The sequence below is a fragment of the Acyrthosiphon pisum genome, chromosome X (assembly GCF_005508785.2).
Source record: "Acyrthosiphon pisum isolate AL4f chromosome X, pea_aphid_22Mar2018_4r6ur, whole genome shotgun sequence".
Classification (NCBI taxonomy): domain Eukaryota; kingdom Metazoa; phylum Arthropoda; class Insecta; order Hemiptera; family Aphididae; genus Acyrthosiphon; species Acyrthosiphon pisum.
In genome coordinates this window covers 116,726,207-116,741,215 of record NC_042493.1, presented here as the reverse complement: position 1 = coordinate 116,741,215, position 15,009 = coordinate 116,726,207, and the positions used below count along the sequence as shown (strand labels likewise).

The 15,009-nt window shown below is 27.3% G+C and overlaps 1 long non-coding RNA gene across 1 annotated transcript; it reads right to left on the bottom strand.

Moving 5' to 3' along the window:
• Positions 1-5,945: 5,945 nt before the first annotated feature.
• Positions 5,946-7,048, bottom strand: LOC107884384. Its single transcript, XR_003838701.1, has 3 exons — positions 6,765-7,048; positions 6,570-6,694; positions 5,946-6,298 (listed from the first exon to the last, which is right to left on the bottom strand). It is a non-coding gene; the product is annotated as an uncharacterized LOC107884384 (long non-coding RNA).
• Positions 7,049-15,009: the final 7,961 nt, after the last annotated feature.

The following is a 15,009-nucleotide window of genomic DNA, read 5'->3' as shown; positions in this document are numbered from 1 at the left end:
TAAAAAAATTAGCAAGGTATTAGGAATTCAACCAGCGTCGCTCCCAAATCATGGGTCGCGTAATCTATAAAAATGGGTCGTGACAAGTCTTTTTTTGTTTAAAAAAAATAAGTTTATTATAATATTATAAATTATGGATTCGAATAAGTTATGAATGAATTGAAGAACCATATTTTACAGTAGATATAATGATAGGATAGTTAAAATGTCTACTAAAATCAATAAATTGAGCTTACTTGTGATTCCAATATTAATCAAATGTTTATTGAAACTTTTTTGGAAATGTTTTTGGCACATTTATGCACGGGAAGTTACGCAAAACTAGCAGCTTAGTCTTTTTTCTTTTATGGCCTACAAAGGTGACACGAGTTGTGAAAATATTGTTACAAAAACAGTGGATCACTATGGTACTATCAAATTTTTTTCTAGGTCAGCATTAAAATGAATAAATAGAAAAAAAAATATGCAATTTCATAACTATTTGATCCCTATAATTTATTACAATAGGAAAAAGTAATTATTATAACATTAAGTATACAGTCGACAGATTTATCATTGAAAGTCGGCAATATTCACTCCAAACCCCCCTAAAAATAAACTCTAGGATCGCCCCTGAATATAAGCTTGCAATATATTGAGTGAAACTTCTTTACGTATGTTAGGTACAGCGCCAAATAATTTGTTAGCGAAGTTAAACTTGGTTATAAATTATGCTAACATTATAATATTATCGATTGCCAACTAATAGGTTTAAATGTTGTTACTCGTAAGTCATTCCGGCTTCCAGGATACCAGATAGGCTACTTAAAATACACCAAGTCTTACATAATATTATTTGCGTCATAAAACGTGTTTACATAACATTATGGTTCTACCAGAACAAACCGTTGAGTAGTTCAACATCATATATTCAACTGACGATTATCATAAATTATATTATCTATAATAGCCGTAAAACCTAGCTAACACCTAGAGTATTTTATTATTATAAATAAATAATTATAATAAAAAAATATTAAAATATACAATAATATGAGCTCAAAATAATAAATTATAATTCATCACCAAACATTTAATGACACTATTAAGAACTATAAATACAATATAGAGTGAATGGTCCATACAACGAACTTCCATTTAATAATAATGTTTGTTTAACGATATTTTTTTTTGATAACCACGACCTAATTAGATCCAGATTTATTTAATCTCCTATTTAATGAATTGTTGACCGTAGAGGTTTCGTATTTCGTACTATGAAAGTTTTGCTGTATTAATCATTAAATTATTGTATTTTGAGAAGGTATATTAAATCATTTAAAAATTTAAAAATGATAATAAATAATAATATATTATAATTATAAGTTGTTATAGCTATTAGCTAATAACTAATAACAATTTATAAAAACCTTGGAAGATGAACGGCTTTATAGTAGGTATCGAGTGAACCTTGTTATTAAACAGGAAACTGTAATAGATAAATTAAATTTTAATTCGATTACTTATATTAATCATTGGATACGTAAAATGTTTCTAAAAAATACATTTATATACAGGTTGTAACAGAAAGACCTGACAAATAAAAATAACAAATGAATACTAATTAAACATATTAAAACAAATATAAAATATATACTTATGATAGGAAAATCCCAAAAATGTATTATCTACGTTTAAATTCATTTACTCCTAAATATTAATAATTAAAAAAATATTAAAAATAAACTAGGTACTTGACTTAACGAACTTTTTGTCATATATATTTGTCAAAGAAAAAAATTAATTTACAAATTGGCAGATTTGAAAATAAAATTTAATAAAATTTAAAATTGTTTATTTTCAGCATTAAAATAAAAAATAATTTTGCTCTTATAGTGCAAGCACCTATGACCTATAATACCTAAATCATATAATATATATAAAAAAAAAATTTTTTTGATATTTGTTTGATTAATTAATGCCGGCCCGACAATATTATAAAATTTAATATAATAATACATAACTATAATGTGAATGCAGCGTGTGCACAGTAGTTTAATGAGACAAGTTAATAATTAAAGTAATAGTGATAAATAAGAATATTAAAAAGAAGACAAAAAAAAACAAAGTTGTATTTTACAATATATAAATTTGATTGCAAATTATATGTAGTGTGAATGTGTCAAATACAACTGAGGTAGAGGACAGGTGTTCAGAACTAAAGTTATTTAATTTGTCCGGTTTTTTTGTTTGACTTTGTATTTAAAGTACCTACTTAGTACTAGACATCTAGACACTAGAGCTATTATTTATTAACTAATAACTTACTAATAAGAAATAATAATTATAAAAACCTTGGAAGCAGTGGCGTACCCAGGATTCACTGTGGGTACATCAAGTATTTTTAATTAAAATTGTTTCTAGTCACCAAATATATCAAGATTGGTAGCTTGACTTCAAATATCAATTTGTTCTAAAATTGTTTTTAGATTCTTAGAAGAGCGAGGTGATTGACAGAGAATGGTGTTTATTATTATTTTTTTTTTATCCTGTATACAAAATGTCTACCCGAAGGAGTGCTTCGATTTGAATTTGTTTTATCTTATATTTTAGAAAATTGGATAAAGATGTCACTTTAAAGAGGTCATTTTTCGATTTTCTCAATAGTTGTTTAATGCCACGGGAAAAACCACCGACAAATTACAAAAAACCACTAAAAATGGGATTTTAATTTCTAACGCTTTGTTTATCACCGTAGACGTTTAAACATAAAAATTAAAATTTTAGTTATTTTGTTGTAATTTATAATATTAATTCAACTTACAGGCTATAATAAATTATAATATTAGTATAGAATATCCAGACTGACAAACCGTCTCCGCTCAGAATCGTTTTTCGTGTACAATGATATGATATCATTGAATTCAAATTTAAGATAATCTATTATACAGTGACCCACATGTAACCTACTGTACAGCGGAGCGAAATCCACTTACCCTCATTTTTATTTTATTTTTTCATTTAAAATACCTAATTTATAGCCGGAACTCTGTAGTTTGTATAGTTAAAATAATATTTAAATAATAAATTACGCGGTACACAAATATAGGACTGTTAAGGGTAGGTATGTACTTCAACATTACACTATTTAGTTTTTGTTTTGTACTAAAAATAATAGAGGTACCTACCTACCTTCCAATTAATATACACGTCTTAAGTCACTGGTTAAGACCGGTAAGTAGTTTGACATACGTTTTCTTGTAATTGTGGTTTTACAAATGTTTTCTGAAATAATTAAGCCATTTAAAAATTTATCATAATCTATATAATGTATAAAAATGGCCACTAATCCTTTGTCGTGGAATCACTTTTGAACGAATTTACCGATTTGGCTAATTTTTTTTTCTGCTATGTTCATAATTGTCAGGACAAAGTTTATATGAAAGAAAATCTTAGGAAAATCTACAGGAAACGTAGGAAATCTGGATATTAAAAATATGCCATCTGTACAGAAAAAAAATAAACAAAATAATAATATACATATTTTGTTTATTGTAAGGTTGCTATTGGGTATAATTGAAATAATTTTAGAACTATATATTATATTCGGTCAAAATCATATAATTTATTTAAAATGTTATTCCTAATGCTAATTAACGACCGTTGTCCTGTGAACCTACACATGCACGTCATAAACAAATTGTTTATAAAATATTTGTAATTACATATGCCCTTCAAAGGTTCTGAAATTCACTGCAGATGGTTAGCCTATCTATAAATATATTGCTCACATAATCACAATCGTATCTCCAGTATTTTGATATTCAAGATGATCTATGGACATTTTTAAGTTTCGAACACCATTCACTGTATATTAAATAACAAATTGAACAAAGTTTGTATCATATAATTTTGGTACACAAAACAGGCAACAAACTGCTTGGGATCAGCTAATATAGTATAATTTAATAATCTGTGTTCAAAATGTCATAATTTAAGCAATTGCAAGATTCTATATGGTATATTACCTAATAATACGGTATTATAGAAATAATAAATCAAATACCATATTATGTATTTATTTTTTATGAGTAAAATTAATGTTATTATTATATTAGTAAAATTCTTAATAAAAATAATAATATATTACCTATTTTTAACAATAATATTAAAAATTAATTGTATTTTTACATTATGAGAATGATCGTTAGATGCAAGGATATTTAAAACATTATGTGTACTGATTATTAATTATTTCCCTATTATTTTACCTTTTTAAATGATGATGATATTATTATTTACACTAACAGTTTTACTTTGAATTTTACTAATAAATAATACTTCTGTTTAAAAAAATAATATAAGAAAATACAATGAAAATAATTGCAGAAAAGGGGTTAATATAGGCAATTTTATATATAGCTCTGTACAATTCTTCCTGAGAAGATCCATTCCTGTTTAAGGGGCTTTGTGACTACTGCATTCTAAGGAACATTTTATAGGCATCTTCATATTTATTCAGCTGTCGACCATGCCATTATGTTACTTATAACTAGGGTTCGGGACTTATTGCACACAATTTGTTGGAATTATGCATGCACATATGCACTTAAAATAACCGAAATATGCGCAAAAATATGCAATTATGCATTAAAAAATTTGACTTATTCATATAAATTTAGAAAATTTTTTGTAATTAGTTATTTTTTGACAACAATAACAATATCAACATTATATTACTGAAGTATATGTTCGATTTCGTTTTCTTCGTCTTCTCATACAATGAAAAAAGGTTGGGTTTTTTTTAATATATTATTTAATTATTATTAAATATAAAAATGATGAATTGTTTATCTGTAAAGTTTGACTGTACAATAAGATATTTTCTGATATTATCAACTTAAAATAAAATATGTACTTAACATAAACAAAAACTGTGTAAATATGCTATAAATAACAATTAAACTCCCAAAATCGGCAAATATGCATTTTGCTCAGAAAACGGCAAAATATGCGGAAATATGCAATTAAAATTTTTATATTTCAATCCGTTATAACTTAAAACAAATTTAAATCTTACTTAGACTATTCTGCAGTCATTATTGAGCAATATGCAAATACAACAAGTCCCGAACCCTACTTATAACCTATTAGTTATAAATATTATAATCATAAGTGTGAGCATAGGTGCAACTAGACCAATAATTTTGGACAAATCATAATGAGTTTCCAGACCTCCAGACCTTTAACACAGTATAAATAATTTTATGTATTTGAAATATTATTTTATTTATAAATATTAACAATAATTTATTTTGCTTTGTATATTTATGCATTATATTTTAATTTTTTTACTCTGGCCATTTTAACTAGAAGTAGAACTACCTTTTTAAAGATGGATATATTCCGTTAAGGGTAAATCACATCTACTAAACAACAATATATGGAAAGAACACTTGAAATATAATATAAGTTATAAATAAATGTAATATTATATATAAAATGAACAATTTAGATTAACGTATACAAATAATTAAGGTTTTGTTTCTAAAAACAAATATAATTGATATCTGTATATTAACATCATATTTATCAATTAGGTATGTGATTTGTCAAAATGACAGTGAATAAAGAAAACTAATAATTTCAATGTAATTCCTTGAATTTAATAAATTAAAATAATAATATAAAGGTGGGCATGTGGGTAACGCTTTGCTATACATTACGTGTCCTGTGGCTGGTGGCTGGTGGCTGGTGGCTAAGTATTATGGATGTGTTAAATTAAATTTAATGATATAAAATTATTTTATACAAAAAAATGATTCTGAGCGAAGAACCAAAGACTGTCAGCCTATAATATTACAATATATGTACCTACATTTTATGGTATTGCTGTTAAAGCAATTTTTTCTACTTTTAGTAAAACATTAGATTGAATTAATTTTTACCAAAAACATTTCATTTGATATACTTTAAAAGCTTTAAGTAGATACAGTATGAAGTACTAATGAAAAGCCTAGACAACTGTTAACCCTTGACTATTGAACATTTTAAACATTTTTAAATACAAATAATTTGCAAATTGTTGATAAATTTTGTAAAAATGTGATCTTTAAATGCTTATGATAAATAGTGGCTATGTATCTTTTATAATGTGAATTTTCAATTTTAACCTATTAAATGCATCAAACTAGATTCACTTTCCATTCAGAAAAGATACTGAAGTCCAAACAAGTTATGTGTTTCTTTGAAATTTAAATAATATGTTGGTGCCCTCTGTGTCATCAAAATAGAATTCTCACTCAGCAAATTTGTATTCCTAAAAATAAAAACTTTGTTAAAAATATGTCAGTGCACCATTTGTTTTTTCTTTTTAAACTATGAGCAACATGCAAATGTGAGTACAGTTAATCCAATTTTGTACTGTTAGCTTTAATATTAAAGTGATGAGACATAATAATATAATCAAACTTAAAGCAAAAATATTGTCTGAGGAACCTTACAGAGAAACACTAAGCATTTATTTGTATTTTACTTTTAAAGCAAGCTAAGTAAGTAAACTTCATCACCATCAAAAAATAATAATTTACATTCTAATAATCCATTAATGTGTTTTTCAAATTGGCCATTGGTTAGTTGAAATACATTAGACATTTCAGAGTATTTCAATGTATCACATTTAAATTGTCCGCATTGTCACCAAATTTTAACTCGCCTAATGATACAAAAAATAGATAGTTTTTAATAAATAATAATAATTTAATAATAAATAAACAAAAACATACCCCAAAATTGGTGATGAAGCCACGTTAACTTCCGTCTATTAAAACTTTTTTTGTAGAACAATTCAAACTAATAACAATCTTTTAAATTGTTTATCAATCCTTCTTCTAGGTCTATGGAACGGCTTAGTAGTAATCGTTAGGCCAACTGTCTTTGATAGATGCTCTGGAAAACATCTTTATAAACTACATACTTAAATACTTTAATAAACTAAAATAAATTGTTTTTAACAATTTGATCAAAAAATGAGTTTTATACGATTTGTTGAATAACATAAATATTTTGGGGTCTGGGCAATTGATTTACAACTAGTTTAGAGTTTACGATTACTTAAAATGCTTTATTAAAAGGTTCATTGAACTCAACATTATTTTCAAACATGTCTTGGAACATTAATTCTTTGTATACTACATATAATTGCAATAATTTGTCAATGAAATGCTTGTATATCTACATAAAAAGATTTATGTAAATTCTATTTAATATTTGAAAATAATTATTTAATTCATACTCGTTTTGTATAAAAATTGCTTAAATATGCTATTCTCTCCATCTTTTTCAATGTATTCTCTAAAACTTTTGGCTAAAAAGTCCAATCCATGATTAGCGTTGAATAAAATTTCATAAGTGGACAGCATGTCATAAAATTTGCATCACATAAACATAGTTTTAACGCTCCGTGTATTAAATTGAAATTATCAATAACAATTTTTTGATAAAATATTAAGCTAACTTTGGGATGAGTACTAAGAAATAAAATATAAACTATAATTTTTGTCATTACAGTTTTAATATTTTGAAAACTTACATCTCAAGATATATCACAGTTTCCTCAAAATAAATGTTATAAGACTAAAAAAAAAAACTGTTTTGATACAAAACATACTTTATGAATGCTTCTTGTTTTAATTTTTATGACAAATAAATATAAATACTTACTTCAAATGGACAATCGTTGGATGTCTGGATTTCTAAAAATGTGTTGATAACAGCAACAATGATATATAGAGTTGTGGTTATTGATATGTTGCTTTGTAGTATGTTTATCTCATCAATTAATAATTTGGGCAGACTGCTTTCAATCGTAAAATCATATTACGCTTTCCATACATCCCAGATCTCTGATCTCCATCTGCGTGGGGGAAGCTAGTGAAATGTGGCCATACAAATGATTTTCCTCAGACAGTTTACATTTCTTATCATTTGATTTTATTGTAAATTCTAAGAATGCATTTATAATATGTTTTATATACTTTAATATGAAATCTTGGTTAAAAAAAAATACTTACTGGTGCAGTAAATCTAGGTTTATTCTACTTTTGCAATACTTCTGCCAATTTCCATGATAATTTTCCAACAGATTTACAAGTAACATAGTAACAACTTTGTTGAATTATCAAGTTTCTGACTGTGTGAATCATCGAAAATATCAAAACATTTGTTCAATGCGTCTCTTGATATATTGTCCATTGTTGTGATTTTCTTTACAGTTCCTTGTACAAATGTCCAACATTCCTCAAAATTAATGTTTGTTATTTTATGTGCCATACTTGTTAAATTGTTTTTAAACAACTAGTGAAAAAAAAAAATTAAATTAAATAAAACAATTTGTAAGTTCAGTATATTTTTAAGGAATATAAATTGGTTGGACCATATATGAAATTAAAAAATTCACTTATTTCAGACTTTGATAATTAAACAATAAAAACTTTTTAAGTATTTGTACCTACTATTTAGAATGTTAAGAACCTACTGATAAGTAGTAAATAATCATATATCATTAATCAATTTAACTTGGGTGGTATATCTGAGATAACTTGTATTTCTTAATTCTTCCCTTTCCTTATTTTATATCCAAAAAGTATCAATTTTTAATAAGTACATAGTAACTAATATTTTTATAAAACTATTTTAATGGAAAAAATTAATAATAATTACAGTTATGGAAATCAAAAATTTGAAACAGCCAATTTTTCAAATTAAATATTTATAACTTGGAAATAAGACACTTAGACAATAATTTTGGTTAATATGGCTAATAATATGATAATAAATACTATATTGACTATTGGTGTTTAATTTCAAAAATAAAATACAAGTTACTCTATTGTAATCATGACATGAACATTAATTAATAAGTTTTATTGCCTCATAAATAATACAAGTTCGTGAGGTTTTATTACAGTGTATTTTGTGTTATTTGCTATAAAAAATAAATTGAATATTGTTTATCAATATTAGACTAATAATATTAATTAATGAGCAAAATAATAAAATTTATATGAACTTAATTCTCAATAATTAATTTACAATAAAAAAATTTAATTCAATAGATGAAAATTACAAACAACTTTAAAGAAGTTGATTTACAAATCTGTATCTACTTATTTTCAATGTAGACAAAAACAAATTTATTGAAATTAAAGTTCTATAGAGTGGTCTATTATAATATATTATATAATAAGTAGGACGGAGGACTTGTAGAATTTGTACATAGGTCTGTGTTTCCATTTTACTTTTAAAGCAAGCTATGGAAATTTTAAGATTGTAACACATACCTAATTATTTTTATTAATATATTTTGATTAAAAAGGCTAAGCCCTTTTGATACAAATATAAGTCCAGGCACACAATTAGATATACATGAACAGGTGGATATTTTAATTAATAGCTTTGAAATAAAAACCTATCAATAATATTCTTACTTTTAAGTTACATAATTCACTCCAATATTGTATGACTTCATCTGAGCTGGCAGAAATGTCTTCAAGTCAACACTGAAAAATTGTCAATAAATTGGCTTAACTTCCTAGTTCCTTTTATGTACTACATCATATATTTCAGTTTTAAAAACCATTATAAGTTTAGTCCACTGTATGAACTAAAAAGAGGATGTCAGCGTAGCATTTGTTATCTCTCTCTGACCCACTCGTGACATGGGAAATTTAACGTTCACAATAATGATTAGAACCATATTAATTTCTCAAATTCGAGTGAAATGACCTCTTATAAAATTTAAAGTTAAAAATATTATCTCGGGCATCTCATAGGTTTTTTATTATATTTTAATTTTAAAGCGAGTTATGAATATTTTAAAATTGCACATTAAATTACTAAAATACTCATTACTCACTTTAAAATTAAAATATAAAAAAACACTTATGCGATGCCTTAGATAATGTTCTTAACTTTAAATTTTATAAGAGGTTAGGTTTTGAATTTGATTTGTGATGAAATCACACGAGTTTGAGAAATTAATATCGTTATAATCATTATTGTGAACGTAAAATTTTCCACGTCGCGCGTGGGTCAGAGAGAGATTACAAATACTACGCTAACATCCTCTTAAGTAACTTTTGGTTTTGGCAAACATTTAAAATAGGAGACTTGAGTAATAAACTTACATAAGTGTGTGAATTAGACATTAATAAGTTGCCAAGGCTTTTCTGGGTGAATTAAAATCATCAACTGTAAGTTCTCCAAATTCTTTATTGGTCTGTTCATTTTCTTCTAACTCATCGGTGGAGAAATATAATTTTCTGAAAATGTCAAGTTGTTAAAAATATTTATATACCTAATTCATAAATTATATTAAATGATTTTACCTTTTAGATGATTTATTAGTCGTGCTCAGAGTATTACCAGTGTTGATGTAAATTATTAATAATATTTATTTTATACTGTTTACTTTACTTCTCTATTCCAGACAAGTGTTTTGGATTATGTTTGAGACAGCCTCTGGACACAATATCTACTTATTTACTAATACTTGTTTATAATCACTGATTGTGAAATGATTACCTCAGATTCTACGCCAAATAGAAATTGGGTAATCATATAACTTGAAGATTTTTAGCCATTATTTCCTTCTATTTTCATTTTTTCGGTAATCTATATTTGTGAACAAATTAGCAAAAATTAGACCGACCCCATAATATTATTAAGAAATATAATCAGTACCTACCTACAACTAGAAAATAATACTTACAAATGAAAATTAAGGTAATGTGGCGAGGCGATACTCTAGATGTTTTACTAAAAACAATACACTATTATACCTGGTCATTTTTTATTAAAATGTATGAATAGAACTCTGTACGAATGTAGTCCGTAGTCGAATTTCAAATACCGTAGTCGAATGATTCAAAAGTCAGTGGACAATAAAATAATATTATGCTGTTATTTATTTGATAACAATTATTACCTACTATCTTAGTTCGTGGTACATGGTGATAAGTGAGAATGGTTATCTATTGGAGGTACTCTTGGCCGATGTGGCGGGCATTAAATTTTACCGAGGTAGGTACGAAACATCGGCAACGCTGCCTCTATGACCACGATTTAAGAGGACATTTTTTGGTTTTTGGTGTAAGTGGTGTAACTATAAAAAAAAATTACTTATGTACCCTGTAGATTATAAATACGTGGAATTTTTAAAATATTTTAATTCATGTTGAGCTATTTATATAGGCATATGACATTTTTGATTATTTTAGTTTTTTTCTTAATTTATGTCGATAAAAAATGTTTAAAGTTATTTTAACAAATATTAGATATTGTTTATACTCCTGACAGGCCTAACGTCATTACTATGATTATATTGCAAAAATCTCGATGCATTGTCTTATATCTTGTTGATCGCCGTGACGGCTGAAATGTACTACGCAGCATTTACTCATAGTGAGACCACGAAAAAACATTGGTCAAAGTGAGTAAGTACCTGCTTTTTATTATACCTATAATTTATAAGCTATTATTTTCCATCGTGTATTATATTATTATATTTAGATGTATACCCGCGGTTTGCGGTGGAGGGGATCTGTGTCATTTGGGCGGTAGATAAGAGGAGCGTAGGTATATACATCAACGCAGAAATGAATACTTGGTGTACTAGGTTATGATCAGTGTTTATTTAACAATGTGCAAAATTACAATATTATAATCTATGGTGGATAAGCGAGTGGTGTTACGACTCTAATATAAAATCTAAGACTGTGAGTGTTGTTACGACCTGTCTCTAAGTGTCTTATATTGAATGTGTCTCTAACCGTCTAATCGTTTGCTCAACCCATACTGTATAACCGTCTGACGAGCTCTTATCGTGGGCTCGTATATATTATGTAATGTGATCGATTCCTTTGGAGTGGTTAGTGGGTAGTCGTAGTAGTGGCCAAATTCGGTCATGAGACAGAGTTCGGGTCTCATACTTATTGGTATTCGGGTCAACTCGTATCTTTCCGTATGAGTGTTGACTTTCCCGAGGAGAGATGTGTGACGACATTTTTATAGTTTTTTTGTTTTATACTACGCTCTTACAATGGACTTCGCATGTTATAATATACTAGTTGCCTTATTAATTATATCGTCATTACTACTAGAAGCGTGTGCTATGTGGTACATATATAATAGGTACCTACGTAACCATAGGCACACATTTTAGGGGGTGCTAAAATTATGTATAATCAAGGCTGGGCAAGTTAATGATATTTTTTAACTCGTTATAAGTTAAGTATTTTTTTTTTTACACTTTAATTAAATAAACTTTGGTTCAGTTAATAGACACTTGTAATACATCGATTAAGTTTAAATTAAGTTAACGAATACTCTTAACTTCAGGGGATTTGAAATATTTTGTTTTTGTCTAACACACACGCGACATAGGATTTCAGACTGGATTTTTATCAAACATAGCAATTTATTGATCTAATGAAGCGACAAGAATTCTGAAAACAGATTTGAATTTGTGGTCAAATCTACATGGAATCGACATTCCCACATTTTTGATTTTTTGAATTTAACTTCTCCAAAAATTAAAATACGACAATTTTTAAACATTCTTTTTTAATATGACATTTTTAAGAATTTGGAGAATAATATCAAAAATGTGGGAAGGTCGATTTCAAGTAGAATTAATGATAAATTAAAATCTGTTTTTAGAATTCTTATCCCTTCATGATCAATTGGTATGTTTGACAAAGAACCCGTCTAAAATCCTAAATAAAAAAAATAACCAACACTAAAACCTTCTCTTTAAAACTACCCATTTTCCTAACAATCAAACACATTACACGTATAAATATTAATAGGGAGTGAAAATAACAAAACAAATACAAAGATTTACATAACTCATGGCAGTTAAATACTATTTAATATGCACATAGTATGTACAAAATATTATATATATTATATATTATTTATAATAAAAATTCTAGTCTCTTTTTTTTATCGGATAGGTCAACCAGCACTTCAACAGGAGTAATTGAATCGTTTTTGTTGATCGAGAGCATAGCTAGACTATTAAGTCTTCGCTATTAAAATTAATTACAACATTTATTCTTTTTCCAACGGCAGAATCAGAGGTGGATAGGTAGTATTTATGTTACAAGGAAATATCTGAAGGGGCCCCCAAACTGAAAAAAAATTTGGTCGCTTCGCTCGCACTAGATACCTATTCAATCTAACACCTTTACCAATAAATAAAATGTTTCGTACGAAAACGTATTTTTAGTTTGGTGTGGTGCTGGGGAAACGGCATATGAGAAAAATGCTTTTTTCGGTTGTAATAAGGGATTTTTGAAAAATTTCGCGTAAGGTCGTACAAGTTCGTACGAATTCCGTACTAAATATCTACATGGAATTTTCATATAAATAAGTAGTTTTGAAGATAAGGGGGGGGGGAGAAACGTTTCTATAGCCCCCCGCATAAATTCTTGCATAACTTCGAAAAAAAAATTGTACAAATTGAGGGTCTCATAGTACAAATTCGGTCAAGATATTATGTCCGCACGCAACTAACTGACTGTGTACGATCAAATGTCTATTTTGATTGATATACGGCACCCATAATTTCGTTATGAAATCTTTTTTCACTGTTGGTAAAGTATAGTGTATACTCAATAGTCAATAATCAATAGTCATATTATTATGACGTATGTTTGTGTATACACGAATGATTAATAATAAGAAATTCATCAATAATATCACAATCTTTTTTTTTTTGGTCCTGGGGGAGGGGGGGGGGTTTGAGTTCAGACGGGGATTCGAAATCTTTACAAATCATGAAACCGGTTAATTAATGGCCAAAGTTTTTTTAGCATATTTGAGAATATTTCAAGATAAAAGAATATTTCGTACAATAAAGAATATTTGAGAATATATCGATTCATTTTTATAGACATTTTATATTTTTTGTTGCAGTGGCGTAAATAATATAAATTATGTGTCCGATAATAGTGATATGATATTGATACAATATATACGTATTATAACCATCGTATTATACGATCATGCCCTAATAATTAGTAATGTACTGTAATATTCTGTAGTAGATAAGTGACTTATCTAAGATAACGATGCCCGACAAGAAATGGAATTATTACTACATTTCAAAAATAGCTAGCTCCAGGCGTTCGATTATTACTACATGTCATGTACGGTACAACACTGCAGTGTCGCGTGTCGTGTAGTGTTGACATAGGTATACATTATAGTTTCATTATATTTAATTAGTTACTTGTTATTACTTGTTCATAATGCCGAAAACACCACCAACTAAATTAAAAGATTTAATTTCACAGTGGATTCAACAATATAAATTTTACAACTGATGGCACAACTCTTTTTTGTCAAGTGTGTAATAAAAATGTACCGTGCATTAAAAAGTCTCAGTTATCACAACATGTAGATACATTTTCACACCAAGAAGCTCAAAAGCGTAAGTTAAACACTTCAAAACAATTGTTTTTATCAGAATCGACTTCTAAAAAAAATGTAAATTAATTTTATGAAGATTTATGTTTGAGTCTTGTTGCCGCTAATATTCCGTGGTATAATTTATAACATATGTATATTATATCATAACATTAATATTATTTTATATTTACTCGCTAACAAGTAAAAATACTCGTATCGTTCAAACAGTTTATAATTGCTATTAATAATATTCTCAGAAGCAAGAGTTTGCCCGTTTGCCCGTTTGCCAGAAATTATGATTTTATGAACAAGTGGTAGTGTAATTTTAATGGATATATTTAATATATATAATACAACATTTTTAGTGTGAAAAAAAATCTCCCTGAAATAAATCAAAACTGAAATTTATGCATACCTATCATATTATTTTTTCAATAAACAAAAAATACAATATAATCTTGATGTTTGGGAGGGGGGGTCATGACTATTATGTTTGCGCTAGTTAAGACATACGCGCGGACTGTCGCGGACAACAAAACAACTGGCTGCGAGTGC